The 16,022-nt window shown below is 38.2% G+C and overlaps 1 pseudogene; it reads right to left on the bottom strand.

Annotated features, from left to right (window-relative positions):
• Positions 1-211: 211 nt before the first annotated feature.
• On the bottom strand, positions 212-3,008 carry LOC136158702 (melanoma-associated antigen 9-like; annotated as a pseudogene).
• Between the last annotated feature and the right edge of the window lie 13,014 nt (positions 3,009-16,022).

Raw genomic sequence — 16,022 nt, 5'->3', positions numbered from 1 at the left:
GCCTTTGAAGGCATTTATATCTGGTGACAAATCAGACATTCTAAATTGTGTCTACTGACATCAAATTCTACTCCTAACTCTGAAGTTGTTGTATAAGGCAAGCAAATTTACCTATCTAACCTTTATTTCTTAATTCTTAGATTTGGGATAATAATGCTTAAGGAATATGACATTTTTTAAATGAAATAATCTTTGTAAAGCATGTGATATAATGCCTTTCAACAATAAAGTCTCAATAAATGATTCCTTCTTGTTCCACAGGGCACTATCTCTAATCCCCAGAACAACTCCATGGAAAAGAAATCATTGTCCCCACTTGACGGATTTAAAAAAATACTGATCCTCAAGGTGGTACTGTAATTGACAAACTATTAAGTGGTTAAATCAGTTCAAACTCTAGCCTATTCCATTCCAAAACCTATGTGTTTTCCACCCCACCAAGCATGACATTACTGTAACATTCAAGAAGTGGTCATGGGAGGTAAATGAACCTGTTAGCAAGGCATCATTAGAAAGAACAGCTCAATTTCCAACCTGCCAAAACTCTGACCATTGTGTTTGGCAGACACGCTTCAGCTTCCAGATGGATAATGTTGAGCCAAGTCACTAATCAGGTCAGTAGGTCAACCCAGAGGAAGTGTTTTGCAGCTAATGTGTCCTGGCAGATCTGTTAAAATGTGGTCATGCTCAAAATCTGGTGCTGTACGGGGCATTTCAAGGGCCTTTCAGTGCAGAGGCAAATAACAGGGAATGCCTGTCTTCAAAACCTCCCATACCAAGGCCACTTTCTTTGTGCTTTGTGGAACAGAAATTGAAGGCATCAACTGTGTATTTGCACACAACATTGAAGAGATTAAAGCCTCACCTCCTAAAGAACATTTTTTGGGGGTAGGTGTTCTTGAGATTTTGGGGGAAAGTGCACATTGGGCTTATACTTGGTAGAGTAATATTAAAAAAATGCCCACAATAGACATACAGTGTACTGAGAGAAAATAGCACATACTTAGGACAGGGACCAATATGGCGCCGTTCCTGGTTATTGTCACTCATGACCTTGGGCCAGTTGCTTAATACTCCTGAATTTCATACCATTTGTAACATTAGAGGAACAGTACCTATAGCATGGTGTTGCTGTAATAAAGAGGAAAAGAAGTTTAAAACAACTGACACAGTTGTCATTATACAACTTTAATTCATCTGCCTTTTCTTCACCAACTTGCAATTAAATTGCAATATTTTGACATCTTATTTTTTTTTTTCACTATGATTACTTTTATTATCCAACTCTTCTCCATACAATACTATTGCTACAGAAGTTCACATTTTCAAAACATTTCTAATTTCGATTCCATTGCATTCTGTTCAGGACCACAAAACAAAATGGAAGACTTTCCAATCTCTTTTAGAAAACAGCAAAACTCTTGTTTTTGAACTGTGTAACATCAGATACACTTGGATCAATATCATTCACAAAGCTAAGATATGGATTCTTTAGCCTTCTTTGAAACCAAACTTTGAAAAATTTCTAAAGAAAACAGAGATGAATCCCCATGTCATCATAGAGAACAGGAACCAAAAGATGCTACAAACTGGTTCCCCCTACTAGCCCGGGCCCTCACATTTTAGAAAGCTGACTACCCACTCTTTAACCACAGAGAGAAGGAACAACCTGGCTGCTGCTCTGTCCCAGGCCCCCTATTCCTCCTCCCTCGCATCTTATGCAGACAGGAATGGGAAGGCCCTCAAAGCCCTTTGGTTGACCCTGAGCATAAATGCCATGACTTGCCACTTGCTGGTCTCCACATAGGCCCGGGGACCCCACAGGAACTCATAGCGAGCAGGGTGGCTGTCAGGCACCTGCTCGTACCGCAGGTATCCCTCCCGCACCCACACTTGGGTCAGAAGCTCCCTGGGCTCCCCAAAGACACAGTGCTCACTCCCAACACACACCCCCATCCTGCTGAGTGCTCCCCAGACCGCCTCCTCAGGGGCCGGGTCTCCAAACCGCATGATCATGCTGAGGACCAGCACCAGGAAGCCGGCCTTGGGCAGACCCACCCCATCGCTCAGCATCTCATCGCAAGTGAGGCCCAGGATGGGGACCAAGATGTAGGTGTGCTCCGCTGGGTCCACCTCCTTCACATCCACGCCAAGCAACAGCTGCAGGCACGCTGAGACCTCCTGAAGACCACCGGGAAGTGCTCCTGGTTATCCCTGAGGACCTCACTCAGCATTTCCGCCTGGGAGGTCAGCTCCTTGGCTCGATACTTGAGGAGCAGGAACTTCATCAGTTTACCTATCATCCTATGCAGAATTTCTTGGGGCAAGGCCTCCACAGGAGCGGAGGAGGATGCTGGGGGGTAGGAGGCCAAGTGGGATGCGGACTCCCCCACCTCAGCCTCCAAGAGCGGCACCTCGACAGGGCCCTGGTCCTCGCCTGGGTCCTGAAGGCCTTCTTCGGGTTTGCTGAGCTCACTCATCTCAACCACGAGCACAATGCCTTGATTCCTGATACTGCCTGTCTGAACTCAGGACACAGGCTTCAGACCTCTGCCTTCGCCTCCTGGTTCCTGGAGCTCCTTGCCTCCGCGCAGGACCTGGATTCTCGCCTCTCCGCAACTGAAGCCCCGCCCCTTATACCAGGACCCCAGTCTCTTGACATCTTAAAGATCTTCATAAGATCGGACATTCTACACAGCATTTTGAAGCTGATTTACTGAAACTGTAACGACAAGAAGTTGAAAACTTAGCAACATATTGATTTGACTGTAAATCAGTGATTACCAAAACCAAATGGATCCTCAGCAATCTAACAACCTTTCTTTATCTTCCTCTCATTGCTTTCTCTCTCTGTAACTATATTAAAAATTGCCCACTCTCTTCAAAGATCTATGCCTTCTTCTCCATCCCACTCTCCGTTCACCTTAAACATATGACCCAAAATATAGCCTGAAACAGATCTATTAGTATCAACACTTTTGGGCACAAAATGTACTAACAATTATCTACTGAACAAAGTTTTTCTACTAAAATAAATTTAAAGTGCTTATCACAGCTTTTGCAATGGAGTAGATGTTCAATACATATATGGTAAGTGAATGATCAAGTTTCAAAAGTAATGAGCTAGGTGGATTAAAACAACAGAACCTTTTAAATTTAGATTGAGAATAATACCTCCTTATAATATATTGTCATTTACACAATATGGGATATTTTAGTTCCATGATAATTCCTAACTACTCTGTGATGTAGGCAGGTAGAATGCTTATTTAATATTTATAGATAGCAAAGATCACATCAATGTATATTGTATTCTGAGTTTATTCAGTCTAACAGGTATGTCAGTCGTGCTCACTTTTACATTGTTCAAGGTGCAATGACCTGGAAATGATTTCTCTTCAAGCAGGTATCATCACACCTTCCTGGAAACTCTGTCATATTGGGTATACTGCTTTTAGTCCCACAGCTAGTAGACTTTAAAGATCTAGGACTGAAGGCCTACTCATAAAGGCCTTAAATAATGTTTCCTAGGTAATAAGTGTTAACTCATTCCCTTCTCTATGGTACTTTCTTGGCTTGTAGCTATGGACTTTCCAAAATCGGAGACAGATTCCCTGAAAAGAGTGCTTAATTTTTTTTTTCAGTGATTTTGTGTCAACCACATTCCTCTCGAGTACTTGTGTTCTCCTAACATCAGGGAAATTATTGATAAAATGTGATCTTTTTTACACAAGTAAATACTGTTGCATTTGGTAGCAGCAATATTATAGGAAAAGATGAGATTTAGAGAGCCTGCAACTTTTTGCTCTACAACCTTAAGGTGAATCTTACTATATCTGTGAAGTAGGGCTTGTAATTACCTATCGCACCTGATTATCATGCATGTGTAAAAAGGCAGTGTTTGTAAAAGTGATGAAGATACTTAGTTATGCTCATTACTGTCTTAAATTTACTTATTGATAATGAGTATGTTACCTTATTCTTCTATCTCTACATACTTATTTGTATGCAAGGATGAATGTTTTATTCTTAAGAATGTAAAGATCTTAAAAGTACCTAATGGTTTAGAAAATTCAGCCAGAAATAATGTAAGAAATGGAAACTATTTAATCAGCGCCTTCGGCTTTCACAACACACACACACACACACACACACACACACACACACACACACACACATGCAATTTTGTCACATTCTTCTCTTCAATTTGGTTTGTATTCCCAAATGTACAGTGTGAAATCTTCAGGTTTGATCATGCTAACTACAGAATTGTACAAGTACAGTGCCATTCAGATGAAAGAGAGAAGGGAATGGGAAAGAGAAATAATATTATTTATATCTGTTCTGTTGTTGTTGAGTCACTCAGTCATGTCTCATTCTTTGCAATCCCATAGACTGCAGCACTCCAGGCTTCCCTGTCCTTCACTCTCTCCCTAAATTTGCTCATATTCACATCCATTGAGTCGACAATGCTATCAAATTATCTCATCCTCTGCCACCTTCTTCTCTTTTTGCCTTCAGTCTTTCCCAGCATCAAGGTCTTTTCCAATGAGTCAGCTTTTCACATCAGGTAGTCAGAGTATTGGAGCTTCAGCTTCATCATCAGTCCTTCAAATGAATATTTAGGGTTGATTTCCTTTAGGTTTGGAGGCTTCTCCAGCACCACAATTTGAAGGCCTCAATTCTTCAGCCCTTAGCCTTCTTTATGGTCCAACTCATCACATCTGTACATGACTACTGGAAAAATCATAGTTTTGACTATACAGACCAAAACAAACAAGAAAACCAAAGCCAAAAAAAAAAAAAAAAAAGGAGAAGAATAATGAAATCTAAATCTTTACCCTAGGCATTTATCTGTTTCTTTACAAGTAGAGACCATGGAAGCTTATCAAGCTTAAGTAAGCAGATAAAGGGCACACAGCTATTAAGTTGTGTTTCAGCATTCAGACTAATTCACATCAGACTGAACTCCATCTCTTTTCTTTTCATGATGTATGGTAAATCCTCCTAATCTTCTCTATTTTGCTCAACGTTTACCCACGCACAGAGGCATCATCAAGTATTAAACACCAAATGTGCACAGCAACGCGTCTCTAGCTACTTCCCTTTCTTTCTTATCCTCCACAGGTCTCTAATGTCTTGCTTCCCTTACTTTGAAATCTCATTTATCTTTAATTTCTTGATGAAAAATCATTAACTTTTCCTCTTGGTGATAAGCTGAGCTTCAATGTGGTGTCACCTCCACTCCTACCTGTGACCCATAGAATCTCCATATCCCTACTGACCATTCTGACCACTACATCGGGTAGTAAGAAAAATCAGCCCAATTCCATCAGTTAGTCATCTTTTGATTGTGGAAATCAGTGAACATACTAAATTTCTGTCCAAAACAAAGAATTACTGTGGCAACTACGTCCTTTACGCTGAAGTGTATATAGCTCCCTCTTGAGGGTTAACACCTGCTTTTTTAAAAAAGGCCTTTTAAACAAAGTTCTACTGTATAGCACAGGGAACTATATTAACTACATTCAATATCTTTAATAAACCATAATTGAAAATAATATGAAAAGGAATATGTATATATCTGAAGCATATGTGTGTGCATATATATGTGTGTATGTGTGTGTATGTGTATGTCTGAATCACTTTCCTATACACCAGAGAACTAACACAACATTGTGAATCAAATATACTTAAAAAAAAAAGCCTTTTAAATCCTTGTCTAGGACACTGGGTTACCTTTACAACAATTTTATCCTGTTAGATTTCTACTTTTACTTTGGATGGACTGGATATTCACTATGGATTCTTATCCTTATCATTTGCAAGTTAAAGAGGCCTTATAAGGTATAACCCAGTATTTCCCATGTTACCCTGCAGGAGACTGACTTTATTACATCTACATTCAGATGGAAGGAGTAAAGGCAAAGAAAGGAAAAGAAGAGTAAAATAAGCAATCAACAGTGTATGCCTCTGCAGAGGGAGCTAAAGAAAGCTAGTTATGGGGACAATTTTTATGACTGGCCCAAATTTAGGCAATAAAGAATCACCAGTCCTACCTCTCATTAGACAAATGAAGCTATAGAAACTCAAATGCCTTCGTAGATAACATAACACTGATGGAAGTGGAAATATTAGACTCCAGAAGTCATGTGGCCTTACGACCTAGACACACTCACCAGACAGTCTCATGGGGGACTTTAAAATTAAAGTCCTCTTTCTGCATTTTTTGTAGTAATTAGATGTGCGGGCTGTTGTTAAATGAAGGATACTCTTTATTTTCCTGGACCTCTAAAGAGTGTTGCAATCCAAGTTTAGGGCTTCAAATTAATACTAAGAGGTTTAATTAGTAAAACATATTATTTGACATTTATTATGAAATAACAGACTAAGCATAACAAATTTGTTAAAGTCGCACTATCATATGTCAGGCACCCCCCTCAATCTACTTTCTGCTTTAATCCTCACAAAATTAGATTTTGTAGTACTGCTACATATCTTACCAAAGGCCAGTTCCTAAGTACAGTTTAGATGTACTAGCCATTGTTCTTAGTATAGACATACACACACACACATGAATGTACGAGCTCATTTAATCCTCATAATAGCTCTGTGAGCTAGGTATTACTGCTTTCATCTTCATTCTACAGATGAGGAGATAAAGAATCAGAGGCACTGAATAATGGTTATTCAATGCATAGTAATTCAATATTTCCTCCTTTTGGGCATTATTATGTAAGCACAAGGCATATAAGGATTCATATGAAAGAAGTGGTCCTAGAGTCTGAGGTCTGATGAGGAATATAGATTTTAAACTGATAGCACTGAGAGTTATTACTCATTAGCCTGAAATTGCTATAATGAAATTTATAGAGGTGTGTATGATATAGAGGTAAAATCTCATCTCTATAAAAGGGAACTTTTTCTTTAAGCCATAATAGTATATTAGAACAGCTTCACAGGGAAGGGCGGAGGGAGGAGAGTGAAGACAGTAAGGGTTCGACCTGCACTGTCCAGAATAGGACATGAAAAGTGGCTGGTGTAAATTCATGTGTGCTGTAAGTCCAGTGTACACAAAAACTTCTAAATGTTATTGTAAAAATAAAAGAATATAAATCGTCTTGTTCATACCTCTGAATAGACCACATGTCAGAAGTTAATGTTCTGGATGCATGTGTGTGCTAAGTTGCTTCAGCTGTATCCCACTTTTTGTGATCCCACTGACTGTAGCCTGCCAGACTTCTCTATCTATAGGATTTCAGGTAAGAATACCAGGGCGGGTTGCCATTCCCTTCTCCAGAGGATCTTCCTGACCCAGGGATCGAACCTGTATCTCTTAAGTCTCCTGCACTGGCTTGTGGGTTCTTTACCACTAGCACCACCTGGGATGCCCAAATGTTTTGGATATATTGGGTTTAATTACAAAAAAAAAAGCAATCAAAATTAATTTCACCTGTTTAATTTATTTTTTAGTGTGGCTACTAGAAAATTTATAATTACACATTGGACTTGCTTTGTGGCTCATACTGTCTATTAGGCAAGATGACATAGGGTTTCAGAGCACGGAAAATGCCAGTAGGTGGGAGGACTCACTGGGGAGAAGCAGACCTATGAGACTGTGGTGTGGCAAGAGATGAGTCTGGAGACAGAGACAGGTGAAGGGTACACACCTGGGACTCGGCATCACATGCTAGGGTGTTCTTGCTTCTTCATTCAACCAACAACCAGGGTTCTCATCACTTCAAAGGTTCCAAGATGCATGGATCCATGTTTATGGAGTTTACATTCTTCAAATGAGCTACTCAGAAAGAACACACCAGAAACTGAATATGGGAAAAAATGATCCATTTCTGCCGATTCTCTGAATGAGCAAGATTTTGGAGCTCAGGATGGGGCACTGGGAAAATAATGTACACTCAGATGGTAAAGACTCTACCTGCAGTTCAGGAATCCCGGGTTCAATCCCTGGGTCAGGAAGACCCCCTGGAAAAGGGAATGGCAAACCCAACAGTATTCTTGCCTGGAGAATCCCATGGAAAGACCATGGGCTGGCAAAGAGTGAGACATTAGTGAGTGATGGAAGGAAAGTTATGACCAACCTAGATAGCATATTAAAAAGGAGAGACATTACTTTGCCAACAAAAGTCTGTCTGGTCAAGGCTATGGTTTTTCCAGTGGTCATGTATTGATGTGAGACTTGGACTATGAAGAAAGCTGAGCACCAAAAAATTGATGCTTTTGAACTATGGTGTTGGGGAAGACTCTTGAGAGTCCCTTGGATTGCAAGGAGATCCAACCAGTCCATCCTGGGGGAGATCAGTCCTGGCTGTTCATTGGAAGGACTGAAGCTGAAACTCCAATACTTTGGCCACCTCATGCGAAGAGTTGACTCATTGGGAAAGACCCTGATGCTGGGAGGAGTTGGGGGCAGGAGGAGAAGGGGACGACAGAGGATGAGATGGTTGGATGGCATCACCAACTCGATGGGCATGAGTTTGAGTAAACTCCGGGAGTTGGTGATGGACAGGGAGGCCTGGCATACTGCGGTTCATGGGGTCGCAAAGAGTCGGACATGACTGAGCAACTGAACTGAACTGAACTGACTGAACACTTTCACCTTCTTAATGGTTAGCCTAGCCTCTCTCTTTTTTTCCACCCTTTCTCCATAGTTTATTATCTTACCTTTTTTTTTCTTTTTCTCTTAGTGTCAATCCTCAGACAAACCCCGTTACAAAGATTCCCGGAGGTCTACTGTCATATCTTTTGTACTAAACCCAAGCACTTTCTGAAAGATCTAATCCTATATCACTTCTAGAGCTTATTGCATCCTTCTTTGAGTTTTTAGTTGTATTTGTTTATGCTTTTTTTTCTTCCCCTGGGATAAACCAAGATAATTACTGAAGTAGAAATAATACAAAATGAATGTTACAGTTAGTTACCATAACTAACAAAATAAGTGAAAAGACAGAGAAAAGGAAACACCAAAGAAATATAAGAAATACAACCAGAATTTGTTGTTATATGTAGAATATTGGTCATCTTGTATTTATAAGCAGCAGAACCTCTTTTAAAGGATGTGGCATGTGCATGCACTCGTGTGTGTGTCTGTATGAGGCCATCACTGTGAGTGTGTGGATGGGGGTGTCTTTGTCTGTGTAAGACCATCATATAGTCCAGAGTTGAGATATCGATGTGGACATCTGTGCTTTGCTCTTTCATTCCCAATAACTAAAGTGTGTTTGCTGGATTTTAAAGAAAATGACTGTTGAAGTTCCCCTTTCTGAATACATGGTAGCTAAAGTGACTGTGGTTATTTTTGTTGATATGTGTCTATAATTTTAACGGAAACCTTGAAAATTAACTTTCTTAAAAAAACTCAGTAATTTTTATGATGGTAGAATTTATTTGCTTTGAATTTTAATAAGATTTATTTTGGGACTTTGTATTGCTCTGCTACAAAAGATATTTGGATTAGTCCTTTCACCAACCCTCTCTCTTCTGTTTTTGTTTTTCTTATTAAAAGGATATTTAATGGATGTAATTCTATCACATATCCTGAACATGTCCCTGAGACTGTAAAATCCAATCTACTCAGTAAGAAAGTACATAAACATAAGCTGTTGCTGCCATAACCATGTTGAGGAAGCATGGATGTGGCATAGAGGTGATTTAAAAAAAGCATAATCCATGGAAGGTACTATTTCAGATGATTCTTGACAGATAAGAACTTGCCTTAAAAATTATGAAAAGAAATCCCAGGTAGAGAAATTGGAACAGCAAAATGTTAGGATAGTGAAAAAAAAAAAGTCACATTCACAAAAGCACAAGTATTTTGGTATAGCTAAAATGTAGGATATAATGGCATTAGCATATTAGAGATTAAGTTGCCTGAGAAATGAGGTTCAGTTAATGTCATGTAAAAAAATTTAGACTTTATCCTGTAGACCGAAAGACACTAAAGACAATTTTTGACAAAATTTACTTAGCTTTGTGTTTGAGAAAGAACATCTTTGCAGTAATGTGTGCTACCTTGTTTGTTTATATTTAACAAATCTGAAAGAATGAGACCTCCTGTCTTCAATTTCTTTCCTCACAAGAAAACTAGCATAGTCCTTGCTATTTGAGAGGAATTATATTTATTGAAGAGAAGTGAATATTATTAGAGATATTTCTTTTCTTTTTTCTTTATCAATAATTATCTTTTTTTTTATTAGTTGGAGGCTAATTACTTCACAACATTTCAGTGGGTTTTGTCATACATTGACATGAATCAGCCGTAGAGTTACATGTATTCCCCATCCCGATCCCCCCTCCCACCTCCCTCTCCACCCGATTCCTCTGGGTCCTCCCAGTGCATCAGGCCCGAGGACTTGTCTCATGCATCCCACCTGGGCTGGTGATCTGTTTCACTATAGATAATATACATGCTGTTCTTTCGAAACATTCCACCCTCACCTTCTCCCACAGAGTTCAAAAGTCTTTTCTGTACTTCTGTGTCTCTTTTTATGTTTTGCATATAGAGATATTTCTGTAAGTGGAAAGTTAGCTTTGGCACAACACAAACCCAGGTTAATAGCCTGGTTTTATTCATAGTTATATATCACTACTGCACCTGGTTTTATTCATTAGTTATATATCACTATTGCACCTGATTTTATTCATTAGTTATGTATCACAATTGCACCTGGTTTTATTCATTAGTTATATATCACGATTGCACCTCAGTTTCCTCATCTGTAATAATAGGAATGCAGTTATCGAGCAGAAATGTTACTGAGACCTTTGCTTGGTGCATAGACATTCATCAATCAGATTTTGTATATATACATTTGTGTGTATGACTGCTTTCTTAAATTATTGCTCTGCCAGTGTGTATCTTCACAAACTAAATGAAATGTTGTTAGGTTAGATTGCCATAAAAACAAAACAACTGACTACCACTGAAAAGAATTCATTTTAAACTTTATTAGTATAATATGTCAGCTACAGAAAATGAAGAGAAGATTTTAGTGCAACCACTTTAAATTCTAAACAACACATACTTAGAGTTTAGAGCAAGAATCAAAGCCTAGTTACACATTTGGTTTTAAGCACATTCTAACTGACCCTGAACAAAAATCCAAATTCTATTCTGCACAGATGGCAGAAAGCAATATTCCTGTGCTGCCAAAAATATGCGCAGGCTGAGAGAGGCACTAGATGACTTATTAAAATTGTTCTTTTAGCATCACCTTTGATGAGGGCTTCAAGACGTTTCAAACTAAATGAAAAACTTCCAATGACTTATAGAACACAAAATGAATATAGGATGCTGATGCTTTGACGGGATATATTCCCAATGTGAATAAGATTTCAAATTGGATTACTGTGCAGAGACAAAAAGCCCCAAAACTGAAACTGCTAACAAAGTTTATAATCTGAGCTGGGGAGATGAAAGAGTGGGAAGTCTTCCAAATAGTTGCAGTTAGCATTGGGCACAGCCCAATTTCCATTCCATTCTAAGTTTTTCCTTGGGAATGTACCGTTACTCCTGGGTAAGTCTCCATCAAAATTTTCTCAACAGATAGCTCTGGCTAAATCCAGATTACTGACCCCTGGGGCCTAGTTCTTTGGTTTGCCAATTCAAATGATGCTTTCTCAACACTTGTATTGGCTGAATTATTTTAAAAGGTTTAAATGATATTTTGAAGTTCCTTAAAAAATAGTTCACTGTACCTGGGGTCCAAATGGCAGTGATTGCTGCTGCTGTTAATTTAAATAAATAAAAATAAGAGGTCAGGCAGATTTACAAATATTCTGTATGAAGCAAAGTGCAACATGCATCTCCCCTTTTCTTTTACTTTCTTAGATTTTTTCTTTAGAATATTCAACTTCAACGGAAAATTCAGTCAGCCTGTCTCTGATTAATTTACACTTAACACATCAGAATGCTTTTTAAGTGCTAGTTGATGTCAAAGATACATTATGAAGATTTATGCAGGTAGTTTCCAGCCTTTAGGTTTAGAAAGTGTAAGGTTGCATTTAATGTTAAAAGGGTCTGAAAAGGTTGATTTTGATGCTGCAGTTGAACTCCACAAACGATAAATACAGCTAGTCTCAGGAAAATATATCTCTCCATGAACACTATTATAATATGCAGTTTTATGAGGCATCATATCTTCATGCACACTCTCCTTTGTCATAAAAGTAAGAGCATAACAAGTGGGTGTTTGAAAAGGGTAAAACTGTTGAAACAGTAGAGCTGTCTCTGGGCATAAAAATAATCATGAAAAAAATAAGTGCTTATCGTGGATGGCTTTATCATTTTTAGCAATTAATGCTTGTGTCTACACATGAATTAAAAATCTATGCACATGAAAGTTTGGGATGCACAGAAACAGATAGAGACCAGAAAGTCTTATTTGAAATGCTGGTATTAGCATTAGTTAATCAGTTAATATGTCAATCTATGTTCGGGTATCCCCAAGTGACAGAGAACTCCAGAATCTCAGTTATTAGTTTTAGTTTTGTGTATTACCAGAAGAGTTCTATTCATTTTGGCAGTTCAGGGATCCAGGCTGAAAGACATTTTATCTAAATGCACTTCTACATTAACCAAGTGGTGCAAAGGCAGTCTGATGAATTGTTGCCTCCCTCTTTAAAATTTCATCCAGAAGTGACGAATCATTTCATTTTTCATTTCTTTGACCAAAACAAGTCACATGCCCACACCCAATTTCAAAGAGAGTGGGAAGATTCAGTCCTCTATTCACCTAGACTGCTAAGAGCCTGGCATGTTTGGTCAATTCCACTTAGGTCTACTGATTTTACCAAAAAAGCTAAGAATGCAAAACCCTAAGAGAGTATGTCACCAAAAGTTCTTAGAGGTGACCTAAAATAGAAATCTAGAAAGCTATTTCATATGAAAAACAGTAGGATTGATGCCGTTAAAATGAGGGTAAAATATGAAACAAAACAAAATGCAAAGAGATTGGTGGATTCTGTGACTGTCTTACATAAAGATGGGTCTTCTTTATATCTAAAATATTCCTCACTCACTGTATAAAAATTATTCTTTGTGTCTTAAAGGTGCAAGTCAAAGCTGGTATCAATCTAGAGACTGTGTCACTACAAACTCTTCTCTCTTAATATTTGATAGCTGTCTTTGTGTGATTCAGTGAATTGAATTTAGTTCAGTGATTGAATCCAATTGAGTTTAGTTCAGGGATTCAATGATTCTGCTTTAACAACTTTAAAAGCAACAACAAAATATTTTTCCTTCTAACCTGTATCGGATGCAGTTGCTAAAACTTGACCTCAGAGTTGATAAAGTCATGTCTTTTTGTCCTTGGCCTGGGGTGTTCCCCATAAGAACCCTAAGTTTTCAGATGTAAATTCCCTAAATATGTGCTCAGTTACTCAGTTCTGTCCAGTTCTTTATGTCCCCATAGACTGTAGCCCACCAGGCTCCACCATCCTTGGAATTCTCCTGGCAAGAATACTGGAGTGGGTTGCCATTTCCTAGTGTAGATCCTCCCAAGCCAGGATTGAATCCATGTCTTCTGTGTTTCCTGCATTGGCAGGTGGATTCTTTATCATGCCATCTGGGAAGCCACCTCTTTGAAGATTCTTCAAAGAATCTTCTGTATCTAGAACCTTCTTTCTTCTTTTGGCACATTTGAAATCCATTTTTGCTCTTCTGTAAGCCACAGTGGAAAGATCCTTGGGTTTGGTGTCAAACAACAGGAGCTTGAGTGCCAACTATGCCAGTTTTAAATATGAGTCATATCCTAGCACTGTCTTAGTTTTACCATCTACACAATGACAGTAATGTTGCTTATTTTGCATTGTTTTATAAAGATAAAATACTATCTTTAAAACATAGCTTAAAATTTAAAAGAGTAGACATGGATAAAGTATTTATTTCCTGGCCAAACTTTAATGGTGATGTTAAGTGAGGCAGTATACCATAGTGTTCAAAAGTAGAAATAAACTACCTTTGTTTAGAATCTGTATAGAAGAACAAAAGACCCTGAATAGCCAAGATAGTCTTGAGAATGAAGAACAGAGCTGGGAGTATTACACTTCCTGACTTTAGATTACTCTACAAAGCTACAGTAGGCAGAACAGTTTGGTACTGGCACAAAAACAGATATGCAATTCAATGGAACAGAATAGAGAGTCCAGAAATATACCCATACACTTAACTGTCAATTAATCTGTGGACAAATGTGGCAAGAATATACACTGCAGAAAACAGTCTTTTCAATAAATGGTACTGGAAAAACTGAATGACTGCATGGAAGGCAATGGAACCCCACTCCAGTACTCTTGCCTGGAAAATCCCATGGACGGAAGAGCCTGGTAGGCTGCAGTTCATGGGGGTCATGAAGAGTCAGACATGACTGAGCGACTTCACTTTCACTTTTCACTTTTATGCATTGGAGAAGGAAATGGCAACCCACTCCAGTGTTCTTGCCTGGAGAATCCCGGGGATGGGGTCGCACAGAGTCAGACACAACTGAAGTGACTTAGCAGTAGCAGTAAAACATTTTCTAATACCATATATAAAAATAAACTCAAAATGGATTAAAGGCCTAAATATAAGATCAGATATCATAAAAATCCTAGAGGAAAACATAGGTAGAACACTCTCTGACATAGATCACATAAATACATTTTTGGATCCATCTGCTAAAACAAAGGAAATGAAAGCAAAAATAATCAAATGGGATCCAATTAAACTTGAAAGCCTTGCACAGCAAAGGAAACCACTGACAAAATGAAAAGAGAACCTACTGAATTGGAGAGAACATTTTTTCAAATGATATGACTGATAATGGGTTGATAGCCAACATATATGAACAGATCATTCAACTCAACATCAAAAATAAATAAATAAATAAATAATCTAGTTAAAAAATTGAGCAGAACTGAATAGTCATTTTTCCAAAAAGGAAATTCAGATGGCTAGCAGGCACATGGGGAGATGCTCAACATAGCTAGCCATCAGGGAAATGCAGAAAACTACAATGAGATATTACCTCACACCTATCACAATGGCTAGCTTCAAAAAGAACATAACACATGTTGGCGAAGACGTGGAGAAAAGGGAATCCCCCTGCACTGTTGATCGGAATGTAAATTGGTGTTGCCATTATTTAAAACCATAGGAAGTTTTCTCAAGGAACTAAAAATGGAACTCTTTGTATACATAAACAAGCAAACAGCAGCAGTTCCACTCCTTGGTATATACCTGAAAAAACCAAGAACACCAATTCAAAGAGGTACATTCATCCTAATGTTCTTAGCAGCATTATGTACAATTGCCAAGATGTGGAAGCAACCTAACTGTCCATCAACAGATCAATGGATAAAGAAGATGTGAATATCATAATGAAATACGACTCAACTTAAAAAAGAGTGAGAGTTTGCCATTAGCAGCAACATGAATGGACTTGGAGGGCTAAGGTGAAATAAGTCAGGCAGAGAAAGATAAATAATGGATGATACACTTATATGTATAATCTAAAAATATAAAACAAACTAGTCAATATAAACACAAAAGTAAACTCACAGATGTAGAGAACAAAGTAGTAGGTACCAGTGGGAGAGGGAAGAGGGAGGGGCAAGATAGGGGTAGGGTACTAAGAAATATGAGCTATTAGGTATAAAATTTGCTATAATGATATATTGTACAACATAAGGAATAGAGAAAATATTGGATGCTATTTATAAATGGAGTAAACCCTTAAAAACTGTGACTCACTATGTTGTACGCATGTAACATATAATGTTGCACATGAATTATATTTCAATTAAAAAATTAAAATAAAAATCAAATCCTACCACAGCCACTGTGTAACTTTTGACAGGTCAAAACCTTGAGATATATCTTTTCGATTAGTTAAACTGAAATGATAATAAGAATGCCAACCTTTTGGTATTGATGCAAAATTAAAGGCAATATCCTACCAAAACATAGCTTTATGCCTGGCAAGGAGTAAGTACTCAAAACAAGCTAGATACTATTCCTGAGTTAA

This window comes from Muntiacus reevesi, chromosome 2 (assembly GCF_963930625.1).
Source record: "Muntiacus reevesi chromosome 2, mMunRee1.1, whole genome shotgun sequence".
In the NCBI taxonomy this organism is placed as follows: Eukaryota; Metazoa; Chordata; class Mammalia; order Artiodactyla; family Cervidae; genus Muntiacus; species Muntiacus reevesi.
The sequence above is the reverse complement of the archived record's forward strand: the minus strand, read 5'-3'. Positions and strand labels throughout refer to the sequence as shown.